The sequence below is a fragment of the Rattus norvegicus genome, chromosome 5 (genome assembly GCF_036323735.1).
Source record: "Rattus norvegicus strain BN/NHsdMcwi chromosome 5, GRCr8, whole genome shotgun sequence".
NCBI lineage: Eukaryota > Metazoa > Chordata > Mammalia > Rodentia > Muridae > Rattus > Rattus norvegicus.
In genome coordinates this window covers 103,513,475-103,538,611 of record NC_086023.1, presented here as the reverse complement: position 1 = coordinate 103,538,611, position 25,137 = coordinate 103,513,475, and the positions used below count along the sequence as shown (strand labels likewise).

The 25,137-nt window shown below is 44.4% G+C and overlaps 1 long non-coding RNA gene across 5 annotated transcripts; it reads right to left on the bottom strand.

Moving 5' to 3' along the window:
• Window positions 1-3,991: 3,991 nt before the first annotated feature.
• Window positions 3,992-14,393, bottom strand: LOC108350993 (uncharacterized). Of its 5 annotated transcripts, none has more exons than XR_005504823.2 (4): window positions 14,234-14,393; window positions 13,965-14,132; window positions 6,678-6,857; window positions 3,992-6,398 (listed from the first exon to the last, which is right to left on the bottom strand). It is a non-coding gene; the product is annotated as an uncharacterized LOC108350993 (long non-coding RNA). The 5 variants fall into 5 exon arrangements; XR_005504822.2 differs by having other exon boundaries at window positions 13,965-14,028; XR_005504824.2 differs by lacking the exon at window positions 6,678-6,857.
• Window positions 14,394-25,137: the final 10,744 nt, after the last annotated feature.

The following is a 25,137-nucleotide window of genomic DNA, read 5'->3' as shown; positions in this document are numbered from 1 at the left end:
TTTCAGAAGATGCAAACTGATAGACATGAGACAATTTTAATTAGTATCATAGATGGGATTATCTCTACATAATTTTTCCCAGGAGTGTAATATTATTTAGACTCCTTTCGAACAAGTATTTGTTAGGCTCTGCTGTGACTATTGCAGTGGTAGACAAGACGCTCCTGACCATCTCCAAGCATACCGTCACCAGACAGTCAGGTAGTTAGGGTATTCCCAAGAAAAATACCAAGAGCCATGGGGTCTCAAGGGACATTAATCTAGTTTGTGGGTGATGTCTGAGCAGGCTCATTGTCATGAGGAAGACATGTAGAAACTCTGTTCTTGATGTCAGAAGTCCTCCCTGTATCCTTAACTTTGACATAGAAATGCCTTTCTGTAACAACTCTGGAGTGTGACAGAAAAAGAGATCTGATGCCCACATGAAACAGTGAGAGACGCAGGCTGGTAAGTTTAAAAGTTTAAGAGACATTTCTTAGGCCTTAACGTCAGAGTGGAGAGTTTATGGCGTGGGCTACAGGAAAGAACAGATGACGTTGGAAAAGATGCCCATCCCCCACAGCTCAACGCTCTGAGAACCTCCTCAGGCTGTTCATTTACCATCACATCTGACCTTATCTTTGGTCTATAAAGTGAGACCGATAACCATTACATCTACTTCATGAAATTTGGATGAGTACTCCATTGCCTGTGAATTCGAATGGAGAAAATCACGCAGCACACGTATCAAGAGTTTTGTTAACAGAAGTATTAGGATTAGTGCAAGGGAACTGTTGTTGACACTGAGGAAGAGCGGCTTGAAAACGGCTGCAGTGCCTCACATGCGGGTGATGGAGAAAGGGTTTGTTAGGAGGTACATTGAATCTGTAAACATCATGTTTACATTAGCTCACACGCAGGAGCTGGGCAATGAGACTGACGTCCTAAAACCAGGCCAGCATGGAGCATAGAGAACTCATGTCTGAGACTATGAGACTAGATAAGAGAATCTAGAAACGGAATAAGACAAAAGGACAGAGAATAAGATGCTGTGTGGGCATCTGGACCAGAACAAATGAGCAAGGCAACTCTACTGCAATAGGATGCTGTGACTCTCAGGTTGCCTTAACCACTCACGTGACACCCTAACGGCCTGGACTAAGGGAAGACTGATATGTGGGCTAAATTGTACACGTTACTCGCATGAAATGTGGGAAGTTCCTGTGATGATTCACTGAAAGTCCTTACACCAGTTATTTTCCATTCCTGCTGTGATATCCCTGTATACCTCAGGTTATGATATAAATATTGTATGAAGTACAGAGGGTTGATACAGTATTGATCTCAACAATAACAGGAAACTTAGTTTTTGTAAAGGTAAAGAATGTGTTTCCTACTTGTGAAATGATTAAACTCTAGACAGGACAAAGGATGAGATTGTCACACTGCAATATGCTATGCAGTGCCTTCTAGGGTCATAAAATACTTAATTTTTTGTAGAATTTTCCATAAGCTTTATCTTCCAAGTCTAAAATTGGTCAAGGACTGAGGATAGAACCCCAAACGTATGAGATGTTCAATACGTGTGCCGTGTCCCCTATATGACAATGGTCAAAGTGTGGCCTGTAGATATGGTGGGGTGAGTCATCTGAGGTATTTCCAGGTTAGGTTAAACTCCATGAACAGGCTAGGAGAGAAAAGAAATTCACATGAAAACAAGACTCACAAAGAGATTTAGAAAGAACACTGGAAAAATCTTCATGTTGGATTAAAGTTCTAGGAGGAAAGGACTGAGAATATGACCATGGCTCATTAATGGAGCATAGACGTTACTAACACAGACCCCTTCTCTGTGTAGACACTACTAACGGAGATCCTTTCTCTATGTAGAGAAGATGGAACCTTTCCCATGTTAAGTTCTGGCAGCATCATCTGAAAGACTGACTGCCCTCATGCTCCCTGTAGTCCATAGTTGCTCTTCTTGGGAACAAGAAAACAGTAAAAGACTATGGAATGAAAGGTCCTATTTGCTGACCATCTGACCACAGAGGTACGGTTCTATCTGTTCACCATCCCTGTGGCTCAGTAGTTGGGACAGCTTTTGGGAAGCAAGGCTTCCGGTACCAAAGACCATTTCTAGCTCAAAGCCTGTGTCCCGAGCTTGACAGCCTTCATTTTTATCCAAAGGGGGTGGGTAACATAGGAGGAAAAAAATTGGCCCCGTAAAGGGATCCTGAAAGAATGACATATTTGTCTATGAAGTATAAATACGAACAGCCATGGAGATATGGCCCTGTGGTGTGAGGCTTTCGCTCTGGCAATATTCATCTTTTGCCAGGAAACCCTAGATTTAGTACCTGAGGGACTGGAGTTTCAAATACCTTATACTTTTTTTTTAATATTCTGCCAAGAATTTAAATTGGTAAAAGCTGGGGACTGACAAAACTTGATCCCCAAGAGCTTTTCTGGCACTGCTTTATCAGAGAATACGGTGCCGTTATTTTTATTATAATTATTATTTTTTTCTTTGGTGGGGTGAGAGCTCATTTATAACCCAGTGACTTCTACTCCCAGTTTTTTTTTCTTTAAAAAAAAATTCCCAATGCTTACATAAATAGAGGCTTTGCCTCTTGCGATGGTGTTAGAGGCTGTCATTGGATTTACATGCAAGAGGTTTTCAAGTCCTTTCATGTTTTTAGATCAAATCAGGCAGACTTGAAAGGAGGGAACTAATTTTAGGATGCCTACTGCCACCAGCAGCTTCTCACGCACCGCATGCAGCCCTTCCACACCTCGGTCCTCACCGTGCCCTGACCTCAGGGACTGACACTCAGGGGGACCTCCTGCCTTAGTCGGCAATGGAGCTGGGAGAGCAGAAGCAGAGAGGAAGGAAGAAGAAATCCATGTTTGCACTCTGCCAGCATTTCTTAGCCATGGAACTTTAAACAAGTTACTGTCTTGAAACATAATCTACAAACTGACCATTGGATTTGCCTCTGAGCGTCGCTAGGAGAACGAAGTTAAAACAGATGAGGTAAAACTGCCTGATATCATGAGTTCTTCGAGTGACCATCTGGTCTCCACACAAGGATGAGGGGAAAGAAAGGAAGGGACACCAAGGAACAGCTCTGTGGGGTGCCTCCCACCGGTAGGGCCTTGGCATGGATGGTTCTAGCTGAGGAAGCAACAGCCACCGCAGGGGCCCATAAAACAAGAAGGTGCCGTTTACTGCCCAGCATCTTTGTGCTCCTCATTGCTCCCCACAGCCATACTCCCCACTCTCTTCAGACCCTGGTTGGATTTTACCCGCAAGCAATTGCCAGGGTCAGCTTACCACTGCCTGCCTAGGGCAGCAGCCGCCGCAGCAGCCGCCGCCAGCGTGCTCTCCCACAGACCTGGCATGTCCGAGCTGGCTGGAAATGACTTGAGTTTTATTATACAATTAGATCAAGTCTCTTAGGTGTAGTAGCCCTCCTCGTACTTAGAAGAATAGATTAGCCATTAGGACTTTGTATATTTTTCCCAGTAATTGACACCACATCCCATTTTCCTCACCAAGGGGAAAAGAACCACATAAAACAATCATGATTTGGGGGGCAGAAGGCGCGAGGGGGGGGCAGGCTGGGGCGTTCACCTTGCAACCGTCTTTCTGCCCCCATCTGATCTACTTCCTTCGTCCAGCTTTGAATATCTCCAGAAAACAGGCAGAACAAGCTTTGTTTTGTTTGTTGTTGTTTTTCCATTCCAGAGCCCCTCAGGCTCAGAATCCCTAAGCACTTTGCTAAGAATAACCCAGGCATCATTTGCCACCGACAGACAGCAGCCACTTCTGGGTCAGAGCCTGACCGTTCATAAAGACCCAGTGAAAGCGGCTCCATTTCCCCCTCCTCATTCCTCTCTTCCTTCCTCCCCTCCCTCCCTGCTCTCTTCCCTCCACATGTTTAGCTTCCAGGCTGTTCCAAGACAGGTCCATTAGTCACCCTTTCTGGAAACTTCACCTTTGCTGGTCGGGGAAAGGGGTGTGGACTTGAGACCCTTTGGTTTCCTGAGCTAAGAAACGGGGGTGGAGGGATGGATCCAAACCTCTGGTTTATTTGTGTCCACCTCTTTCTTCATCTACTACAAGTTTAGATTTGCCGAGAACAGGAAGAAGCCCATCACAGTGAGCAATTCCAATAGGGAAGAGGGCAGTCACCTAGGTAAGCTTTGCCTGTTCTTGGCATGGCCTGTGTTTACAAGGGGCCTCCATCTTGCCTTCCAGCCAAAAGCAGACACCTCAGGCCAGGCAGGCTGCACTCGCACAAGCAAAGTAAACAGATGTTGTCAGATGTCTGGTCAAGCATTTGTTTCCTTTGGTCATGTCCTCACAGTCTAAGCTCAGATTTGAGCTGCAAGGCTGGGTGGCTAAAGCAGACTGTTTTTATGTTTTGCCCACTGCCTCAAAATATCTGGGAGCCAAAGACCCTTCCCAACTGCGACAGTCTCTGTGCCAAGGATCCACGGCCTTAAGCGCTTCTCTAACCAGATCAGCGCGTGCAGGCTCCCAGTGCAGACACAGGCTGTTCGCAGAGGGAAGTGGCTGCTGCCACCATCCCTCTCTTTCTTCCTGGATGGACCATAGGACAGCACCGGCGGCAGCAGCGGAATCAGTGGAGGCGAAGTGCGGTACATTCTTCAGCTCCGGTCGATGGGTCCAAAGGGACGCCTTGCTGACACGTCCAGGCCGACTCCGTGGAGAGAAGCTGAAATGCCCATTTTCCAATGAGATCAATAAACCCACTCAGACGCTTTCCGCTCAGCACAGCTTTCCTGGGGTACCCTCTGGCCTCGTCTGTCTGTGTGGGCAGTCATAACAGGAGGTGACTTCATGTGTCTCCCAGGCCTCACGTGCACCCAGAGTTTGTGCTCCCAGAGACAAAAGCAACACTTTATTGAGTCCCCAAAGACCAAGAAAAAGGATGAGAAGGCAAATGACTTTTCTTTGGCTGGGGATGACTTGTGAAATGTCTGTCGTTCCCAGCATGGCTTAAACTAAAAAATCTACTGTTTTGAACAAAGCGTGGGTCTCTCGCCACACTGCTCTGTCCCCACCTCCCAGCATTCTGCTAGAATCTAACAGCTCCTACCTACGCCCGCCCTTTGACGCTGAAAGCGCAGAATAACACTGGTTCCATCTCAAACTCTGCGTTTGAAAGCATGCAGGTGTGATCATTTTCCCACTTGATGTGCATATTTTTTTATTTAAAAAATAATAGGGGGGTTGGGGATTTGGCTCAGTGGTAGAGCGCTTGCCTAGGAAGCCCAAGGTCCTGGGTTCGGTCCCCAGCCCCGAAAAAAAAAAAAGAAAAAAAATAATAGTTTTTAATTCATTTTTTTTTAAAACTTCCTATCATTGCTTTCCCTCTTGCTGTCTCCCCGTTATTAGCCAGGGGCCAGGTTTAGCTGGGCTTTCCCAAAGAGGTACCAGGCAAGTCCCTGAGGGCAACACATCATGGTGGCTTTCCCCTCCCTCCTTCTCCCTGTTGCCAGAGGGAACCCAGCTGGGCCCCTCAGTCTGCACAAGCCCCTAATTTAAGTTTAATAGCACGGCAATTTTACTGCTTTTGGCCAGGGTGTTTTGAGAAAGGTTAAAATATGTGAAAAATACACACTAAGAAAATCTGTTTAGAAAACAATTCCAGTCTAAGTGGCGAATGCTTTCAGCTTCTGCCCCCTTCCAGGAAGGCAGCTAACAGCAACCGCACAATTTAGCTCCATTTTGGGGGGTTGGGGGGTTTCCATTTCCTTCCTATGGGATTTTTTTTATTAGCTTTTTAAAAAAAAACAACAAAAACTGTTTTTCTTTCCTTATGCTGGTTTACTGCCTTGTATCTATCTACCCCCAAGGAGTTTAAAAAACCTCAAGTAAGTATTATTAGATTTTTTTTCCTTCGTGTATTTTCTGACTCTTCTGGTGTGAGAGTGTGTGGTCAAAGTCTGTGTGTCTGTGTGTTGGTGGGGTGGAGGGAAGTGTGCCAGAACCATGACGTCCACGGAGGCAAGAGAAGAGCTGCTAAGCCTTCCAAGTGTATGCGAAGAAGCGAATGGCCTGTGTCGAATGGCCTGTGTCGTTGTAGGGAAAGCCTTACTGGCGAAAAGTTGCTCTGCTTCCTAAGCTTTGTGGGGTATCTGCTGTATGAGTAGGAGGATGATGGGATTGAATGGATCCGCAGACACCACCGTTGACCTCCATGAGCATCAAGATTGCAGCTCTCCACTGCCTGTTCCATTAGGTCTCACAAGCGCACCGTGAAGAGGAAAAAGCCATCCATTGAAGAGTACCTTGCCTCTGACACACTCAGACTCACAGGCTTCTAACCCAGCGGCACTGCTTGTCCACTGGAAACAATCTCGAATGTGAGAAGGTGTGCATCATCTCCCTAGAAAGACAAACATATTAATGGAGCATCATGAGCAAATGCTTCACGCTGTTGGAAAGAGGTAATAGTTGGAGAGCCATTGACTCAAGCATCAGAGTAGTTAGTTGTTCTTCCTCTGGGGAAGGAGCCAGGTGCAAGCTGAGCTTGCTCAGGAAGAACAAAGTGATTTCTCAAGTTGCTATTCCTCTTCCCTCCTCTAACTCTGCACAGAGTCCCGAGGCAGGCATCACTAGTAGATACGCGTGGACCACGGAGCCCTCAACTCCCCATTCTAGGCACCTCCTAACAGCACTCTTGCTGCCTTGGTCTTCAGTGCAGCAGGCTGTGGCAAACGCTCTGCATCCTCCGTGCTGTTTATCACACCTGTCACCAACTCCACCTCCATCTATTTTATGTAACTGACGTATACCAGCTCCTCTTCATTTGCACTAAGATCTGGCCCTTTTGTGAGAGCAGCATCTGTAAAACAGTGGGTTCAGTTTAGCAACAATACGATTTGAACACTGGTTTTAGGAAAGTGCACGAGATGATATGGAGTGTGTGCGTGTCTAGGAGTCCCTCAAGGTCATGTTGGCAGGTTTGCGAAACTCACTGTGTGGTGGGCATGGCAGCAAAACATAGATGGGGAGATTGAAGAGTCTTGACTGGACCCCTGGCGGATGCTGTGCCAGCTTTGTGCCCTTGGGTAAATGACGTGCAAGCTTTTTGAATTCCATAAAACAAAGCTAGCAAGACTTTCTCTGCAGCACCATTTTTAATTATTGTGATTAATTCTTCGAAACGTTGCAGAATACACTTTGGCCATACTTACTCCTATTCCTCTTCCCTCCTCCCTGCCCACCTCACTTTGTATCTTGTAAAACAAAACAAATACAAATACAAACAAAACCACTAAAGCCAATTTGTGCTGCCTAAATACTCCTAGGTGTAGGCCATCTGATGGAATGCGGTTGACCCCATACTTGAATACCTTCTTCTCCCAGCAGCTGTTAGTTGCTAGTAGTGGGCTAGGGGAGGGACCTCATGACCCCCTCCCACCTCCGTACTGGGATATTATATGACTTAATTCTGCACAGGTCTCGTGCATGACGTCACAAGACAGTTACAGTGGAGTAACCCACCACCTCTGGCTCTTACAATCTTCTCAGCCCCTTTCTCAATGATCCCTGAGCCTTGGGAGGAAAGGGTTTGATGTGGACATCTCATTTAGGGCTGGGCACTCCCCAGTGTTGTATTCTCTGTACATTGACCAGTACCCCTTAGCCACCATCCACTGGGAAAAAATACAGTACTCTCCTGAGGGTGAGAGTTCATATACTATAAGGATATAGACAAAGCACACTGCAGCCTTTGGTGCATCATAGATGCTTAATAAATGCCCACTCATGGGGATCTCTGTATGTGGATAAATTGGGGCTGGTATCACCATTTGTAAGTCTGTCTGAAAGTCCCTTCCCTTCCCTCTGCGCCCCAGCTGGACGCTGTCTGTCCTGATGCCTGTAAACATTGCTGAGAAATTGCAAACGATGTTCTTCGGGGGCAAAGTTTTACCTCTACTAGCCAAAGAGAGCCTTCCAGAACTTCTCTTCCACTGTTTCTCAGAGAACAGTGTTATTGTTGGGGAATTGTGCTCATAATTAGGGAACTTGATCATTTTGGTGATACTATTTCCCCAGGGGCTCAGTACACTTGACCTGCACGAATGGGTTTACTCTCTGCTGTGACTTCTCAGGTTTTTCTTCTTGTAGGGATGGGGTAAATGAAGTATACCTATGAGTAGAGTCTCCAAGTTAGGGCCACACAGTACTCTGCCCTCCCCAGCAGACTGCCTGGGAGGCTCGATCTCGGTTTCTCCCCAGACAGACTAACACACTTATTTCATCAGTTGATTTTGTTGATTCTAAGCCACACAAGGCACTAGAAAAGCTGTATTTTGTGGTCATCCCAGTTTGCCTATGAAAAGCAGATGACACAGTTGTATGGCACTGACTCCTCGAGCACGGGTTAGTCTGAGAGCAGCCGTCTGTGTTTATTTACTTTAAGGGAGAAAGTGGTGAACGGATCTGCAAGCTGGGTGCATCGTGAAGACTTCAGGCGCTGTTCCCGAAGCTTCTTCCTTCCTGTGATTTGCTCAGGACAGAGAAGGGGAGACACACATCCTGTACTGTAGATGGCTTGCTCCCTACACCATATGTGTGCTCTCTCTCTCACTCTCGCTCTCTCTCTTACTTGCTGCTTTTTTCCCCTCTTTGGGTCCAGACCAGTTGTCCTCAGGATGGGAGAGAATGATTGGGACCTCACTGACAGCCCTGGGGACAGATCTGGGCTCTAAGCAGATGGTTTCTGCCAGGGGAGGGGAGGGAAATTCCTGATACAAAAACAAGATAACTGAAGGAGAAAGGCAAGAGCCAAAATCATGCCCGGAATGTAGGGAATTCACAGGGATGATAAAGAAGATGCAGACAATGCACAGAACAGGGAGTGGGCCGGCCCCCATCTCTACCTCTGCTTTATTCTTTCTGAACAAGGAAGCTTCTCTTCCGAGTGGACAGTGGCAAGCCCTCAGGCAATTCTGGCCACCTCATTTCTGACTGACCATGAACTTACGGGATCACGCTGCCCGTGTGTGAGAACGTGTGCATGCCGTGCAATTAAAAAGGAAGTCAGAAGACAGAACAGATCAATGCCTACCGATTCATAATAAGTTCCTCTCTATATATTTATTTATTTTCCTTTTAGCCACTAAAGGAGCAACAGCAAACTTGCAGCGAGCAGTTGTTGCCAGAGGGTGAATCATGGCTATATTGATTTGATTATGTAAAAGCTCAGAGGAACCTCAAGCCAGATACAGAAATATCTCATAGCCCCGAACCCTACGGGACACACACTAGTAAAAAAGCAATCTTTATATTGTTCCTGATAAAAGCATCATTAGTTTCCTCATAGTGAAACCATTTCTCTGCTGATACAGTATATGGTTTTCTTTTTCTCTAGAATCCACTCAGACATAATTAACACTCAGTTACTAGACTTGAGGCTCCCAGGAGTGCGCTGCTCAAGTCAGGGAGGGGTTAGGAGTTAGAGATGGTCAGAAAGAAAGGCTGAGACAGGGTAGGAAAAAAAGGGAGACAGAAAGGGGCTGAGAAGAGATGAGGGAGGAGAAAGAGGGAGGTCGAGGCAGTGGGCGGGGGCGGGGGGGTGCTAGTATGGAATTATCCCTCTTCAGTGGTTTTGAGCATCCCCCTGTCTGGCTTGCACAGCGCTGTGAGCGCCGGCGCGGTAGCGCCCTCTGCTGGGCGTGCTCACTTTCCCAGCCTTGGAGTCCCACGGCCGACCGGGAAAGCCCCATTCTGAAGGAACACTCTTTCCACACTTCTGCTCTTTGCTCCCTTAAGAATAACGCTTCAGACATCACCTTCCAGGGAGGCATCTTGGCTGGTACCTCTGCAGACAGTCAAAAGCTGACAAATGCGCTGTTTGCTACAGCTGCAGGGGCAGCAGCGGAGCTCCATCGCCTTTGAAGATCCGGGTAAAGAGCCTGGCTGAAGCATTCCTGGAAACAACTGGGTGGAGTTTGATAGAGCCAGACATTTTAAGGGTTGAGGAAATGGAAGTTGGGAGCAGCAAAGACTCCTGGTTTTGGGGCTTCATGATTCCTGCTAAGGGACATCCTGGCCACCTGTGGGGGTGGGCCTGTGGCCCAGGGAACCCGCATATCAGAGAACTCTGATGATCTCTGCCTGGGCTTCAGCCTCCAGCCTTAGGAGAATAGACATGCCCATTGTGCTCACCAGCCTGTGCATTGCAAACAAATAATGACCCTCTCTGAAAAGGGAAATCGTTGATTTAAAATTCTTAGTTTGGAGGGTTTGAATGTACAGAGAAGGAAGAAACCAGGCCCCACTGGAAGCTTACCCTAGCATCCTGTTTATGTTAGAAAACCCAGGGCAAGCACACACATATACACAGTGGCCACGGAAGCATAAATAAACGAATGAACACTTTTCACACATAGATAGGGACACAACCAGAACCAAACTCCATCGTGTCTTAACACCGTCTCACAATGGTGGCAGCTTGCTCCTCAGCCCTGTCCTCAAAGGTCTTTCTCCTGTGTTCAAACAAAGCCTGTGGGGGTGGGGGCAGAGGGGAGAAATGGAAAACCCCCTCAGTGTCTGAATAGGACTTCACTGCTAACTCTGGGGGCCCAGCCTGGTGCAGCTTCCCAGACAGCAAAGTCCCTGTCCTCTCAGAGACACCTGTCTGTTGAGTTCACACAAATCATAAGGGATTGTAAAAATAAGAAACCAGAGAAGTTAAGGTGCACATCACAGAAGACTGGTGAGCCTGGTGGTCAACAGCATGGCTCTGAGTCATGGAGCCTGGGGTGCCTCCACTCATTTGCTAATAGTGTGCCTCTATCTCACTGTGAGCAAATCGATGGCAGCAGTCATAGCCCTTACAGTCATAAGAAGTGGGTTGATAGTTCAGAATCCTTCAGAACAGTATTCAACACATGGCAACCACCACGTGAAGATTTCAACAAGTAAAAGTGCACAATCCAGGTTGGTGGGTAATTCTCACGAATCATCCTGAGAGCCTTTTCTATATCCCTCATGAGGTAAGAAGAAATGATGAGGTAGACACATCCTCTTGTAGTCTGAGTCTATTCCCATCCCTCATTGGCAATGGCTATTTGGATGTTAAACCCATATGATACTTGACCTTTGGAAAGTCAGCTTGGGAAGCAGGCTTCACCTGAAAAACACTTACACAATTCCCAAGACCTTATTTAGTATACATTATTTTTTTAAAGTCAGAGAGTGGCGACATTTTATTCTCGTTTGAAAGAGCAATTTGAACCTATTTATTTTTACCTCTCTTTTAAAACTTAGAATTATAAAAAATAAAAAGGTCAAACTCTTAATAAGTATTAGATTGGGTGGTGGTTTGAACAGGTTAGGCTCCCATAGATTCATGTGTTTGTTTGGCCACGGGCAGTGGGACTATTAGGAGGTGTGGCCTTGTTGGAGGAAGTGTGTCACTGCAGAGGTGAGCTTAAGGCTTCCCATGCTCAGACTCTGTCCAGGGATGACAGTCTCCTTCTGGCTGCCTTCAGATTGTGATGTAGAACTTTCAAGGTCCTCCTCCAGCACCATGTCTGCTCTCACAATGCCACATTTCCTGCCATGACAATGATCTAAACCTCTCAACCTGTAAGGCAGCCCCAGTTAAATGTTGTCCTTTATAAGAGTTGCCTTGGTCATGGTGTCTCTTCACAGCAATGAAACCCTAGCTAAGGCAGATTGCCTTTTTAAAGGAAAAAAATTCTTTTCTTAGGAGACAATCCCAAAATGAGGTAAGTTGGGTGCAGAATGTGGCCGCTGAGCTATAAACCATCAGAAAGAGGCCAGGCTAGTGCATGGCAGTCTGGTTGGGAAGCAGAATAACAAACTTTCCAACTTTAATATTCTAAACCATCTACTCAACATTCTAGACAGGAGTGTAGGTGAGGAAGGAGGTGGCTTCTCCTTGCTTTCTGGACACATCCACCCTGAATTTTACCACATTCAGAGACAAAACCCTGGAACCAACCAGACCTACCCTTCTTGAAGAAGCAGAACTTAGCAAGCTGACATCATATCCCAGAGTGAGCTTGGAAAAAAATCTTCTTTCTCTTCTGTTCATCCTTAAGTTCACACCTCCGAACTACTGTGTTCTATGCACCTGAAGAAACTTGCCTCAGTACTGAAATCTGCACTGCCTTCAAAGTCTTCACAGAAACATACAACCCAAGCAAAAACTTTATTCCAGAACCAATTGCTACCTTACTAGATTAAGTATTTAAAAACTATAACATATGTATTTCCTCCACAATGACTCTTCATTAATTAAAATATCCAGCAAACTACCACCAAACTTATTTAATCTCAACTATCTAAATAGAGATTTCCTGTGGCTCTGAGGAGGCTCCACGTGGAATGGCCCATGTTGGTCAGACATGTGCTGTGCCACTGATCAAAGTGCAAAGGATAAGTGTGGAATACTTAGCCACCAACAGGACATCGACACCACACCCTTTCCTCTAAGGTTGTAAGAACGTGAGCTCAGGGAGACCGCAGGAGGACTGAGTGAAGAGGAGTCCTCTGACAGGCCAGGGCCACTGCACTAGGGAACTCACAGCAGCTGTGGGTGCCTCCATAAGAGCAAACCAGTCAACATTTCAACATAGAAGGAGGGGGCCTCACAAATCCTATCCATAGATGACAAATTATCAACACTTGATGACTTCTGGAGGAAGGACTGACATATTTCTTTAAGAATATAGTCCTTGATAGGTCAAGCATGATTCAATGGAGACTCTAACACATATGGGAATATGGGGACAGGGGGATTGGTAGGCAGGTGAAGGTTGAGAGTTTGATCTGGATGGAGTTAGGGAGAAGATAGGAGGCTAATATGATCAAAAAACAAAATACATTGTGAAAATGTAGAATTCTCAAAATTTAATGGAAGTATTTTTTTGGGTTTTTTTTTTTTTTTTTTTTTTTGGTTCTCTTTTTCGGAGCTGGGGACTGAACCCAGGGTCTTGCGCTTCCTAGGCAAGCGCTCTACTACTGAGCTAAATCCCCAGTCCCGGAAGTATTTTGTTTTTTAAAAGACTTATGACCTTTAATCACCAGTAAAGAGGACTGAGTTTATCTTGCTTGAGAGGGACTAGCTAGACAACCCTGAGGGACAGAAGGCTGGAGGTAGTCAATGTCACAGGCATCAGGGAAGCAAACCAGGAAGAGGGACATGAAATCCACCTTCTCTGTCACAGGGAAAGCCCCAAGTATTTCTTCCTGCTCTACCTACCACTGCTCCTCAAAGGTCAAGAATTTCCACCTGAGATGGACCTAAATCTTAATAATGGCATGAGATGTGTTAAACTCAGAGTGGAGTATTCTTGAAAGCCCATTCCCAAGACAGCTGTGTGAAAACCTATGATGCCCTGTGCTTTTCACCCACCATCTCCAGCATGCCTTTTTCATAGTGTGTTCTCTCATGCCTTTTACTCCAACAGTTTGAAAAATTCCTATTTGGGGTGATTTTCATGAATCTCACCCCCAGGCAGGCAAGAAGAGGAACTTCTTCCCTGGTCTCCCTCAGCTCTCTGTTCTTGTCTCTTCCCTCCCAGCTTCATATGTTACCATCTCTCCTTGTACGTAAAACCCTGGGGATGAGATCAGTGTACTACCTCCCAGAGTTGTAAGCTGAAAGCAGAACCTCGTGAGCGCACAGTGTGCCCTCCACCCCTCAGCCATGTTGGACACAGGTGTAATGTGCTGCCATTATCTGCCTGTCCCACCTAGGACGGTGTGCCTTTTGGAATCCCTTCCATGTGCCATCAGAGTGACCCTGCCATCTGGCTCTCAGTAGGTGTGCCCCTATAAGCACTGAGTGCCCACCAGTTTCATTAATGGAAAGCTGTTGGAGTCTCCACAATTCTTGAACAACATTGCAATCACTCAATGATGCATTGGCCGCGAGGGTGGCTTTTAAATACTTAAAAATGTATGTTACCTTCTACTTCCAGAAGTAGACCGGATTGCAGTCCTAAGTGTCAGCAGGCCTGGTGACTGGGTTTCTAGTTAGTGAAAGGAGCAGAAGAAATGACAGCAGGGGTTTTCTGTAGTAGTAGGATGCGAATGATGCTATGGTTTCTTCTTTGTAGTCTCTAGTACTCCTTCCCTGATCACCAGAGAAATCTGCTACCATGAAAACCATCTACAGGAGACCCATGACCAAGAACTAACACTTCCCTCAAACAGCCTTCAAAGGATTAGACTTACCTCCAAATGCTAGGTGATCAAGTTCTGCCTGCTACCCACCACACCATGAGATGAATTGATCTCTGAGACCCTGAACCCAAGCCACCAGCTAAGTTTCTCCTGAATTCATACCCACTAAAATGGAGATACTTGATGCTTACTACTTTAAACTGCTATGTTTAGGGGGGGTTGTTATGACAGATGATGACTACATCTGCATTCTATCTTAGGTCAGAATCCTATGTAACAGTGGCATGAACAGAACAAGAAAAGGAACTGAGCAGAGAACAGACGGTGGACAACTTCCTGTAAATCTTGGTATTTATAGGGACAGGGTAGCTCCTGCCATCTCTCGGTAGGCTGGGCTACCTTCTCCCTCCTGGAGCTCCAGTCACAGAGATGGCTTGGTCTTCTGGACAGGTAGAATGGGCATTGTCTGGTATTCCCTATGTTGACCTAAAGTAGTTTGTGACCTTCTCAGCGCATAGGTCAGGAGAGGCTGCTCAACACAAGGGTCTACTCACATTTGGACTCTGCATCCAGACCTTGGGAAACTCATAGACTGTCTGAAAACCTTGACTTTAACTCATGAAGGGACCAGAGCGCACATCTACGTCTGGTGTTGCTTTTAGGGATGAAACAAAACAACAGATGAAGAATTTCCCAGGCTACAGATCTGTGTGACCGTAGATGCATCAGGGTTCTGTTTTGTTTTGTTTTGCCTACAGCTCAAACAGATGCCCCACATTTCAGACGTGCACAGTAACCTCTCACTGCCACAGAGAGTGTTATTTGTAAAAGTCTATAAAGATCAGAAAAGAATTCCTGCAGATGTGTAGTTAGAACAAAAACTTTTAACTTATGAAGTTTTAGACAGCAATGGAAAAGGAATTTCAAAGAAGGAAGCCAGTCCTTCAGGTGGGTCAGAGATGAGGTCAGTTCTTCGCTTTTATTGACAAGGGAAAGACAAGTAGAGGGAGTGGCTTAACGCTAAGACCTCCCTCTTGTTGCCCACTTGAGGTAGGAAGATCCCATCTTTTCTGATGCTCCATGAATGAACTTCCAGTTTCTTGATTTTATCCGCACTTCATTTTTCTCCCACCTGCTACCCACCTCCCCATCTACATGATTCTGCTTTGTGAGGCAAAACCTGGAAATACTGAAATGTGGCTTGAGAATCACAGCAACCAGGAAGCTGAGACAAGTTGAAGTTAAAGTCATTTCTTAACTCAACTTCCTTCTAGGAAACACAGCTTACTTACCCTTTCTGTCAGAGGCGGGCGGGAAGAGAGGGGAGAGAGAAGAGAGACAGGAGAGAGATAGGAAAGAGACAGGAGAGAGACAGGAGAGAGACAAGGAGAGAGGAAAGAGAGACAAGAGAGAGCAGAGAGATGGGGAGGAGGAGATGGGAGAGAGGGAAAGAGGGGAAAGAGGGAGTATAGAGATAGAGGAGAGAGTGAGGGGGATTTAGATAGACCCATTTGACCTTTCCCATCTGTCAAAGCTTTGATCTCCCAGTGTCCCAAGCCCGTTGAAGTGTATGCATATTTCCTTTGCATAGAAGTATATGGTTATTTCTTTTATACATGAACAATGACTCATCTCTGGGGTTCTGCTTCTAGATTCTGTGGATTCCTACTCAAGTCAACGATGAGTCTCGTCTAAAATGTCTAACAACCCAGATCTTTCAGCTGTCTGCATCTCCCTCTTCATTTAGGATCGTTCCTGCTTTATGGCTAATGACTGGTAGTAATTATTTTTAGGACACAGTCAAGATGAAACCAAGTAGGGACAGCCTCAGTTTCCAGGCTTCTAGATCATAAACAGAGAAAGCCTTACACAAATAAAACCCCAAGGCCCTGTGAAGGCAGAGGTTCTAGGACGAGTGTATCATGTAGCGCTGGACCCTAAGTGAACAGTTCAGAAGCATCTAGTGTTCATGGGCATTGGTTCTCATTCTCAAGATATGACAGGCCAGGAAGAACCTCTCTCCTGCTTTCCACGACATGGAAATCCTTTGGATTTCTGAGAAGAGATTAACATTGTGTTTGTGTGTGTATGGATGGGGCATCTCTTGTGAATCTATATACATGGTCATCACAGGGACTGAGAGACAGGATAATTAGATTATTGGAGTTCCCCCTTCCTCTCTCTTCTCCTCTTCCTCTCTTTTCCTCTCAATCAGTGACTTCCACTTAGTCTGAGTGCCACATCTCTCCTCTATTTCCCTATATCTTCTGCTCCTTCAAGCTCTCTACCAATGGCTTCCGTTCACCCCCAAACCACACTTCCCCCTATCTTCTGGTATCTTCTACTTCTTCATCTAACTCAGACTTGGTTTCCTTTTCTGGCCCTGTTTGCCTGGCATCTCCTCACTTCAGTTCTTGATGATAACCCATTCTCCTTTCTTAGCTCATGGAGATTCAGATTTTATGGGTCACATCATACTGTGTGCCTTGGCATCCTTGGATCAGTGAACATCCTGGGTCCAGTTAGTGAGACTGAGACAAACATGATATTTTATAAAATGCCGTGTAAGGCTATCTGAAACAAGAGTGGGAGGCAAAGAAACTTCTCCAAGAAGAAGGATATACACAGGTCAGGTAGTCTCAGTGCTGCTTAAACGTAACCAAGGCATCTTAGAGTTACTGTTCCTGTGATCAAAGCAACTTGAAGAGAAAAGGGTTTGTTTGGCTCACACTTCCACAACCCACTTCATCATCAAAGGAAGACAGGAGAGAAACTCAAGCAGGGTAGGGATGTGGAGGCAGAAGCCCTGAGGCTATGCTGCTTACTGAATTACTTCTCATTGCTTTCCCTGCTTGCTTCCTCTTAAAACCCAGGACTATCAGCCCAGAAGTAGCCCCACCCACAATGGATTGGGTCCTCCTATAGTAATCACCGATTATGAAAACAGGCTTGCCTACAGTCCAGTCTTATAGAGGCATTTTCTTAACTGACACTCCCTCCTCTCTGATGACTCTAGCTTGTGTCAAGTTGACATAAAGCTAGCCACCACACAAGGTGAAGCAGACCTTTAAGTTTCCTTCATTATTATCATATTTAAGGAAAAGATCATTAAACTATCCTAAGTTTGGCTTTTTGTTGTGTCATGTTGTTCTATCAGGGCAGAGTTCAGCAAGTTAGGATTCTGTGCTGGGTAACACCGAGCTCTTAGGATCATACTGGCCACCAGAGAGCCCAGAGCACAGAACCAGACAGCAGCTGCAGGGATGCCAGCCAGTGAGGCCCGATTCATGGATTTGTTGAGTCTGACTACATCAGTTGGGATTGTGTGTCAGGCGATGGGGCTTTGAAGCCTTAGCATACATCAATGATGTCCCATAGAAAAGCAATCTTATAAGTGTCTGACAGATGATGAAATGGTCAAAGGAAATCAGCTATGCAAATTGTGAGACGTAAGTCACACTTCTATTTGTACTGTGACAGTGTGAAAATTGGAATTATATTTTGTCAATATGTGAGGGGGAGCCGGTGACTGCATGTAATATGTCTTATGTTCAAATTATCTGTGATGGGTCTAATACACCCTTGATTTTTTTCCCTTCACTTAACCTTCAGTATTGTGTTGAACTTGATTAAAGAATCTAATAGAATTGAAGTGTACATGTGACCATTAATAAACAGTGAATTGGCTTATAATGGAGAAATAAATTACAACATATTCTGTTGGTGATTGGTTAGTTTAATTCTGCCAAATTCATTTCAAAGTCATAGGAAATAGTAGAAAATTTAAAGTTCAAAATATGCCACTATGACATGGCCACTTCATCCCCAAAGACCCAGACTCTCTTGTTGAATTGTAGATTTGAAGGACAAAGACTGATATAAAGCTACACTCTTAGAAGAGAGCATAGTGCTTCATGTGGGAGATGAACATCCAGTACCACCCTCAGCTGCTTTGCACTCTCATTTGCTATTGACAATGGATGCTGCTAGGAGTGGGAGAATCGGTTTTCTTTAAGGGTGTGGTTCCTTCTAGGCTGACCCACTCTTTGGAGTTAGACCGTATCCCCAATAGGGTTCAACTCCATGGCCTTTCTTTTAATGACATGAAGTTGGGTAGGGTAGGGAGATGAGAGTAGATCTTAAAGATGGTGGAGGAAGTGTGGTGAATATGATCAAATACATTGTATAAAACTTTTGGAGATTAATATGTTAATTAAAATCAATAACACCAAGATATGTAGCTATTGTTTTTATATAAGTTTAATTTTTTAAAGATTAAGTTACATAATTTCCCTATCCCTTTCCTCCCTTTAACCAATATCCATGTATACCCTCCTTTCTCTCATTTGTGTGTGTGTGTGTGTGTGTGTGTTCCTAAATGTATAATACAACCTGTTCAGTCTGTGTAATGTTACTTGTATGCTTATATTTTCAGGGAAGAATATTTGATATTAAGTAACTAATGCTTTTCCCCAGAAAAGATTGTTTCTCCCACTCTTAGCACTCCTTGGTTGCCCATTATTCTTTGATTTCTGGGGCTAGAGACATAGCTTAGTGGTTAAGAGCATTGAATGCTACTGCACTCGGTTCCCAGCACACACATGGTAGCTTACCATATGAGTACTGGGAACTGCAGTTCCAGGGAATCCAATGCCCCTTCTGACCTCCGGGCACTAGGCACACACGTGGTACACATACTACATGAATGCAAGACACTCGCACACACAACTAGGTAAATCTAAGTAAAAGTAAGTATTTCTCCCATCAATGATGTGAGGGCTCTCAGTCTTAGTTTGCCTATCCATGAAATGCTGATTTTGACAACTTGCTTTGAAGTTTCCTGAAGGATTTAGCTAGACAAGTGCTGTGACAGCTTAGCACAAAGTCTGGCACACTGTAACTACCAGGCATGCAGCATGCCTTATTATTACACTCAATTTTCCTTTTGGAAGGAAAAAATTACTTAAAGAGCAGCATACCTCAGAGGTAAAATTCAAAATATAATAAATAACACAACCCTCTGGCTGTTATTAATCACAGCTTCATTTAACTTTAATTCCGTTGAAAAATATATTTACAATTCTCCCTGAATCTGAATGGTAAAAACCAGAGGTTTCCCAGGATGGCATAGTCGGCAGCAACGTGCCTCACACTCGTCAGCAACATGTTCCTGTTCAGTTACTGGTGGGAAAATAATAGCCCAACAGCAGCGATAGGAGCCACAATCATCTGCTTGACTATTGATCCTTATTACAGGGAAGGATTGGTTTGTCTTCCCAGCCCCTTTCTGGAACTCTTGCTTTATTCATCCCCAGGGGAATAATAGTGTCATTGTCCATCTGCCTGGCCCTACAGAGAATCCTACAAATAGGAATTTGCCTTGATGCCCTGATTTAAAATTACAATGTCCATGGAGTTTAAAGTCTTTGTATATATTTTGAAATAAAATAGTGTCTATCTTTTGCCTTTCTGTAATTTGAGTAGCAGTTAGAAATTACTTCAGAAGCAAGGGGTAGGGTGCTCAGCTACTGTGAATTAAGCCGTCTTTCTCTGTTATCATTTAGCATATGTTAGGGGCTCATCGCTATCACCAGGATCCTGGTTCCTCCTGTCTGACACTGATCCACCTTCTCAGAAACGTTGGCTCCTGTGCCGGTCTCCTTTGATTCATGATTACAGAGCAACTTCCGCAGCTCCAGACATCACCTCTCATACAATCATCTCCCCGAAATGAACAGCAAGAGAGAATCCCTCCGAAACATATATATTTCATCCTCTTGGCCAGGATTTGTTATGACCCTCCCTAGTCTCAGAGTGGCTGGAATGCATGTTCTGGCAGAGGGGAATGGAGTTTCCATGCCTGGCTTAGACCGCTCATGACTCATCTCCTGGAGTTGGCTAATGGGGAATGAACATATGGGATAATCTAGAGAGAAAAATAATATATATCATCTGCATTCAGTTTGAAAACATGGAGATAGGAAGTGTTACTTTTCCTGTCTCCTCTGAATCCCTCTCACCCCAACTCTCAAGTCAGAAAAACTGTTGCACTCTTTTTCACGGGAGAAAGAAAACATTTCCCATGCCAATGGAAGTGTCTTAGCACTAAACAGTGACTTGAGAGTTCCTAAAGTTCCCAACTGATTATGTATGAAAATACCTTGCTTTCAGGATTCTGTATACAATCTATGGAGAGGGGGAGTGGCTTGTTGCTCGTGCCTAGAGGCAGCAAAGAGAGGCATCTTATTGAGTAGTTGGCAAAAGGGGCTGCGTGGAAACCCCAAACATCTCAGCCTATTGCCAAGTCTATTAGTGTCCTCCACAATTTAATAGTAAGTCTTTATTGCCAAAGATCACACACACACACACACACACACACACACACACACACACACACACACACACAGAAGTCAAGTTGATGCCTTAGTAGAGGCTCACCTATACTGACCAGCATTCATGTTTCTAGAAGGTACGCTACCCTGCTGCTATTAGAGTAGAAAAATGACCATCGACTCAGCTTCAAAGCCTGTGAACAACAGCAGTGACATGTCTGAGAGATACGTTGGTAGAGTAGTGGCACAAACAGCATGGGAGTAGGTAACCACTCTGATCAGATTTAAGGCCACTCTAGGAAGTGGAACCCATGCCTAACTCTGCTCTGGTGGCCAAGAACCTGAGACTGGTTAGTCCATGGGCCTAGGGGAAACCAAATAGTATACTGTTCTGCTAAACCATCATAGCAATAAAACGACTCCTGGTGACGTTCTGCTATAGCCATAGATCTGTGTGTCTCTCTCAGCCATCATCAGAGAAACTTCTTCTGGGTGTAGCTGGGAACAAACTCAAAGTCCCACACATGGAACCTGCAGAGTGTGTCTGTGGAGCACTCAGTCCTAAATGAGATGCCTTCATCATCCCCTCCCTTAGGACATAGGGACCTGTGTGGAAAAGGAAGCAGTGATGTCATTAGAGCCAGAGGTGGCAGGTGACACCAAGGAAACAGTGTCCTCCAGACACAGCAGGACTGATACACACGTGAATTCGGAGACTGTGGAAGCACACACAGAGCCTGCACAAGTTCAAGCCCGATGGGATCTCAGCATTGAGAGAAGAAGTGGACATGACATCATACCCCTAACCAAGAAGCTGTCTTTGATTAGTATCCACTTGCAAAGGGTACATAAAGCACACTTCAGGGTAGGCCCCATCCCCAGTAGGAGATGGCCAACACAAAATAAAGTCTACAGGAGGTCCAGAGGATCTGGAAAGAGTTAGGGGAGAGGAGAAGCATGATCAGAATGGATTGTATGAAATACATTTTTTTCAATAAAAAAGGCAAATAAAATAAATTTTTTAATGTAAGAGTAAAATTTTCAAAACAGATGAAGCCCAGCTAAAGCTAGAGAAATAATCCCACATCCAAGGTCTCAGAATTTTCCTAACTACAACTTACGAAAGACATATCTAGGACAAGTGAAAAAAATTAAAATGAAGGTAGCTATTGTTGTATGAGCTGATTACAAAACAAATGAGATCTGCTCCTGTTAGAACAGCAGAATTAATGTCAAATAAAGGGACACAAAGCACGGCCAAAGCACAAATGTCGGTAAAACGGTATGCTTTTTCAGATCAGTAAAGCAAGGGAAGCTCTTACCCACGTTAAGAAGAGTTTGATAAAAGCATAACCATCGTGAGAGGTTTGGATTCACGGAGGTTCCTGAGGGTCAACTCTAGCAGAAAGAGAAACCATGATAGAAAGGACAGAGCAGTATGTTCTCTCCAGCACACAACACAGGGCATTGTCATATATGTCAAACTATGCACATCTATACTATAAGTTACACAAAATCATTTTCCTCTTAATTTCATTACATATTTATAAAACTCTGATAGTGTGTTTGCCCAAAATACAAGTGCAAAAAATGCAAAATGCTAACCCAAGTAGATTACAGTCTCTTAGAGTAGAAGAAGACCAGAAACTGACAACTACAACAGCAAAAAGTCAACAAAATGTACTGGTAGATAATGCACAGGGAAATTTCGAACACATTTTCTGAAGCAAAGAAAATAATACAATTAGCAGAAAGTGCCTCCTGAAGACAAGCATTTATGGATAATGGCCAGAGCCATATTTTAATGAAAATGTGATTTCATCAGGAAGGACCTAAGAAAGAGGCTGGGGAGATGGCGAAACAGACAAAAGGTGCCTGCTGTAAAACCTCAAGATTTGAGTTTGATCCCTGGCTCCCACAAGCTGGAAGGACAGGCCTGACTGCTGCAAGTTGTCTTCTGACCCTGACCTGAGTGGGCTGTGATATGTATATGGGCCCACATGCCCCATTTACTCAAAACAGATAGATAGATGATAGATAGATGATAGATAGATAGGTAGGTAGATAGATAGATAGATAGATAGATAGATAGATAGATAGATAGATGATGGATAGATGGATAGATGGATAGATAGATAGATAGATAGATAATTTTTAAAGGAAGAAACTAAATGACAAGTAGAGGTCTCTGGTGCTAAACCTGATGAAGATAAGTCTGAGCTCCAGGGAACACATTGGGTGAAAGGAAAGAACCTACTCCTGTAAGACATACTCTGGCCTCCATATCTGAGTCACAGCACACACACACACACACACACACACACACACACACACACACACACACACACACGTGCAAAGTTAAAAAGAAAAAAGAAAAGAAAGAAGCTAAACATACAGTTAAGGAAATAGGAAAATAGTTGTAAAAATCAGCCAAAAAGCTGAAATCAAAATTAAATAAAAAGCTGGAATTGGTTGATTTTACGAATTTAAATGTGACTATAAATGACTTATGAAACTAAAGGAGGGTGGTTTTTTCTTTTTCAAATACAAATAGAACTGGCCAACCCATGGCAGTTTTAGGAGCAGAGAAGGGGCCAAATCATGCTCAGGAGGACCAGGAAAGAAGAGGGAGCTGCAGATGCTGAGGACAGTACTTGGAGAGATGGGTGCATGCAGGTCTCAGCTCCATCTCAGGAAATCGCAAGTTAGCTGCCCTAAAGACTTCTTCATCTCTACTTCCTCAGAATACGTCTATAAGCAAATTTGCATTTCTACCAGAATGAAGTGTTTTACAACCTCACTAGAGCAAACCACAGTGAGTTTAAATAAAATGGTGTGGGGAACTTGTCGCCTAAGTTTATAAAACTGTGTCATAAGTGATATGAATGTTCTTGAGAGCTCCACTCCAAACATAATCAAACATAGGCCTTGCATTGGAAGGAAAATCAGCACACCATTTTTTATACCCAAACGCCAATGGTTCAAAGCTTCCAGCCCTCACAGTGTTCTCTGGTTACTTCTGGGAATTCTCCAAATTCATGATTTCTTGGTCCCAACCTGTGGCACCAACTGTGACTCATAGAGTTGGCCCTGTGACTCTCTACTGTTCTATTTGCTGCCTTCTTTGTAGACTCAACTTATTTCTTCTAGGAAGCATCCATCATCCTTGACTCCAGGGAAATATTTCCTCTCAATCCACACACTTGGAGAGATTATCAAAAGAAAAAAAGGTTCTGGGACCTAAGCCTGACCTACCAGTTCATTCATTCCTTGGCCATCTGATTGGTTCAAGACAGTAAAGTAACCCAACCATGGACAACAAGATACAATGTTATGCTTGCAGAGCACACTGCAGAGAGAAGTTAGCATTCTTTCCACTGGCCTCCATTTTGATGCCATGTAGGATCTAATCATAGAGCTAACAGATAAAGAGTAGATCCCAGGAAAGGTGACTGGTGATGTCAACTGAAACCCTGCAACAATCTTACACTTCAACCTTTATATGTTCTTGGCATCTGTCATGTTCTCACCACAACCAAGAACCGAGTTATTTGATTGGCAGGGCAGTAATATGAAGTCCAGTGCTGGAAGCAGTTGGACACTTGTTCCTGCCATCTCTGCCTTTCCTAACACTTTCTTCAGTCACCACTGGTCACTCTGTTTTCATCTGTATATTTAGTACTGTCACATGATCCCTGTGTGTTTACCCAAATAGAATGGAATCACCACTAGGAAGATATCTTGGTTCCCATGACAGCTTTTGTCTCTAAACTGTCTTTCCAAAGAAACTGAAACTTTGCCCAAAGGTCCTGCTTCCAACCGAAATGCTTACCACTCTTTCCATGTGTGCTCGTTCTTGGAGAGCTGCACAACCTGTGTGAGCAGAGAACCTGGTGAATGAGGGCCGTTGAGCAGTGTCTAGATCTTTTCTTCCAAGACTGGAGCACGTTTCCCAGTTCACCATGTTCCTCTCTTATGAGAAAGAAAAAAAAAAAAACCTGTCTTTGAAGTACAAAACACAGGCACCTAGAGAATGACCTTACAGAATACAGTAAAATAGACAGAGGAAGATCTTTCCGAGTTCTCACCAAACACCGTGCTTTAAGCTCTACACATACATTTTTAAGACCTTTAAATTTCTTTTCCCTAACATTTAGATGTTTTCAACTCACTGACTCAGACTTTTTAAAGATTAATAAACCTTTGCAAATCTGTTCTTGTCGGCCATTTTAATAGATCTGTCCTGCAGACGTCTTATCCCTACCCCCTCAAAATAAAACAAACCGAACAATAAATCAGGACCACTGAAATGAAATCCAGTCTCACATCACAGAACAGCGGTTTTATGGGTGGAACGTGTGCTTGCTAATTTCAAGAACAAATTATTGTGTTTTATTTAGTGCAGTTCAACTTATACACTTTTAGCTACAGGAAATAAAAAATAAAGCCCACAGGCCAGTTTTAATTTGGCCCATTTTTTTCCTCTCACAAGCATCCCCATGGTACAAGAAACTGGCTAATGTCAAGTCCAAAACCCTCTCTCCGTCTTCCCGTGTGAGAGTAAGCAGAGCCACTGCAGCTGAGAAGTTAAGTCACCTTCGACGTCACAGCTCCTTACAAAGC